The 3,349-nt window shown below is 43.4% G+C and overlaps 1 pseudogene; it reads left to right on the forward strand.

Annotated features, from left to right (window-relative positions):
* Positions 1-1,540: 1,540 nt before the first annotated feature.
* LOC136386305 (germ cell-less protein-like 2) lies at positions 1,541-3,043 on the forward strand (annotated as a pseudogene).
* Positions 3,044-3,349: the final 306 nt, after the last annotated feature.

Genomic DNA, 3,349 nt, shown 5'->3' on the forward strand with positions numbered 1-3,349 from the left:
ATCCCCAGTGCCCGGGCAATCTTTGCTCCAATGGAGCCTTGGCTGCGGGAGGGGAAGATAGAGACAGAGAGGAAGGAGGGGGGGCGTGGAGAAGCAAATGGGCATTTCTCCTATGTGCCCTGGCCGGGAATCAAACCTGGGTCCCCCCGCACGCCAGGCCAACGCTCTACCGCTGAGCCAACCGGCCAGGGCTGTGGGCATGACTTTAAATCAGCGGTTCTCAACCTGTGGGTTTCAACCCTGGTGGAGGTCGAACAACCAAAACACAGGGGTCACCTAAGCCATCGGAAATCCATATTTCCGATGGTTTTAGCTGCTGAGAAGCTGCGCTACCGTCTGCACCAACGCTATTCAGCTTGAACTCACTCTGTTATGGACATGCGTTCCAAACTGAATGCCTGCGGTCATGCACAGACGTGATTGCATCATCCGTCCGGGGCCTAAGGGGCGGGGGAAGCGGGGGAATGCTCCACAGTCCATAGCAGCGCATTACGTGTGTCCGATGCTTGCTGACGTCATCAGTGGGCGGGTGCAGCAAGCGCCGGAGGACAGAAGCCTAGGAGGCGGAGAGGCAAGAGGCAGAGACCAAGAGAGCCTGCAAGACAGCCTGCTGGTGTAGAAAAGGTTAATAATGTAAAAACAGTACACACACCATACACACAATACTGTGTAAGTGTAAGGTGCTTTGTGTGTAATCACTACACAGTACACAAAGCAGCTTACACTTACACAAAGCACCATACATTTACACAGTGTGAACTACATCGGTCTTATGCTATAAGAGACCACTATAAGATGTAGTTCACACTGTTCCCCAATGTATAATTATCTCCCATATCTCCCACTATTTTCCCATATTCTGACTGAGGAAACTGCTGAAATCAGCGGTTTCCGGCACTGAATCCGCCTCCTATTGATTTCATTGGGAGTGCGATGGATTTTGTGGAAGAGAGCTCCCGAGAATCTCGGGTTACCACACAATCCGCCGCAGCCTCCTTTCGATTTCAATAAGAGGCAGAGAAATGACAGTTCCCACCACATTTCTTCCTCTCCGATTCAAGTCAATGGGAGGCTACAGCAGATTCCGCTCAAATATAGAGCATGTTGCTTAATTTTTTCCACGCTAGAACTATTCCTAGAGCAAAAAATTCCAATGGTGGAATGCGCCACCCCCAATAGACTGAAAGAGGCCTCACACTGAGGAATCTGCTGTGCGGATTCTGCAGTGTACAAGATCTGCCTCCTATACACTAGGTAAGGAGGCCCATTAGTAATAAATATTTCTCAATATATAATTAAATATTGTTTTTGTGATTAATCACTATGTTTAAATTATGTTTGATTTGTAGCAATGAGAATACATAATGCATATCAGGTATTTACATACCGAATCATAACTGTAGCAAAATTAAAGTTATGAAGTAGCTACCAAAATTATTTTTCGGTTTGGTGTCACCGCAACATGAGGAACTGTATTGCGGGGTCATGGCATTAGAAAGGTTGAGAACCACTGCCTTAGGGGTTCTGAGGGACTTCATCTATGGGGTCCGTGGGCAGTCCGCTCCTGAGATGCAGGGAATCAGGCATAGCGGATCCGCATCAACCAGGAGCTCAGGCAGGCACCAGTTATGGATCTGACAGCCATAAGCGAAGAGGCTGCAGTCCCTCCTTGGGCCCAGAGTCTGAGAAGGAGCTGCAGGCACCTAGACCTGGAAGACAATCTACAGCAATTTGTCAGCCCAAACCATTGTAAAAAAAAGTTAAGCTTGCATCTGAATATGCATACCAAACTTTATTTCTGAGTGGGGAGACCAGTGACATTAAAATCTGCGCTCTGGGGAAAGAAAGTTTAAACAACATATTTTTATGTCAGTCAGGCTACTTTGCAACTATGTAGAGAGGTCCTGGGAATGAATCTCAGGAAGATGTTATTGACCTGGAGATTAATGACCCTAACATAGATGTGGACTCCCTGCACTTGGCACTAGGCTCGTTGTACAATCATGACTATGTCTTCAGGGAGCACCTTCAAGTTCCAGGAGTTTTAGCAGCAGCATGTCTGCTTCAAGTAGAGGACTTACTTTATCAGTGTGATAAGAACATGAAGGAAACAATTAACGAGAAAACTGTATGTGGCTATTATGCAGCAGCAGAAACCTATGGGTTAGAGTCTGTAAAGACAAGGTGCTTTGAATGGCTTCTTCACAATTTGATAAAACATCCAAGTGTGGAACTTTTCAAGGAACTCAGTATAGATCTCATAAATCAGCTAATTTCTTCTTTTAACTGACTAGTAATGCAAAAGGAAATAGATGTATACACCACACTGGAAAAGTAGGTGTTCTTTCATCTTAACCCAGCCTGGAAAGGAACAAGAAGTCAGCTTTTAGTGAATGCAAACAACTGGTTTTCCAGGCACAAAGAACATGTTGGTAACATCGCCTTCCTTGAAACCGAAAGAGGCATAGCATTTCAACCAGTGTTTAAAATATTGGGGTTTCAGCATATCATCTGTTGCCTGGCCTCCATAAGACTTATTGAGCTAGATGCTCTAATAGCTTTAGAATGGTTATCACATATTTTTAAGCGGCAATGGTTTACCTGGCCTTAGAGCACAACTATGCAGGGAAATCGGTGCGAGCTATGTCAGTGAAACAGAACTTGAAAAATGTAGCATGAGGTGCGGTAAAATGATTGTCACCGATGGAGAATACGCCTGGAGGTGGTCAGTTAGCAACTGTTAATTTCCCTTATGTGTTATCTTTACCAGGATTTATATACTTTTCAAGAAAAATACTTTCACTCAGCCAAGTGATGGTTCAGTTTGCTCACACCCTCTAAGAAATATTGCATTCAGACTCACTTTGGCTTGTTTTGACTCTAGCGGAAATCTAAGTTTCAGCAAAACAACTGGATATCAAATACTAACCTTTCAAAATGATGAGGAACAAGTGGTAATGGATTGGATGGCACAGCTCTGAGCTTTCCTTGCTATATATCTTGTAGCTTCCTGTTTATGCCATTAGAAAATCCAGGAAATTGATCATCTTGTCAATAAAGATATAGTCACATTTTGAAAACTCCTCATGTTTCATTTCATCTAATGGCCCTACTGTTAAACACGATAAAGGTGACAAATAACAGAAATGAAAACCTTTCAAATGTAGAAATGATCACAAAGGACTTTCTTCATTTTAGTTCTATGGGTTTAAGAATAAACACTTTAATTCCAATAAAAATCTGTGAAACCAAATAATCGTCTACGCTGTCATCTCTTTTCAGGTGTCAGCAACAGAAAAGTTCCAAATGGGAGTAAGAGACATTTCCAAGGAATATAAAATATCTTAAT

Source organism: Saccopteryx leptura, chromosome X, assembly GCF_036850995.1.
Source record: "Saccopteryx leptura isolate mSacLep1 chromosome X, mSacLep1_pri_phased_curated, whole genome shotgun sequence".
Classification (NCBI taxonomy): domain Eukaryota; kingdom Metazoa; phylum Chordata; class Mammalia; order Chiroptera; family Emballonuridae; genus Saccopteryx; species Saccopteryx leptura.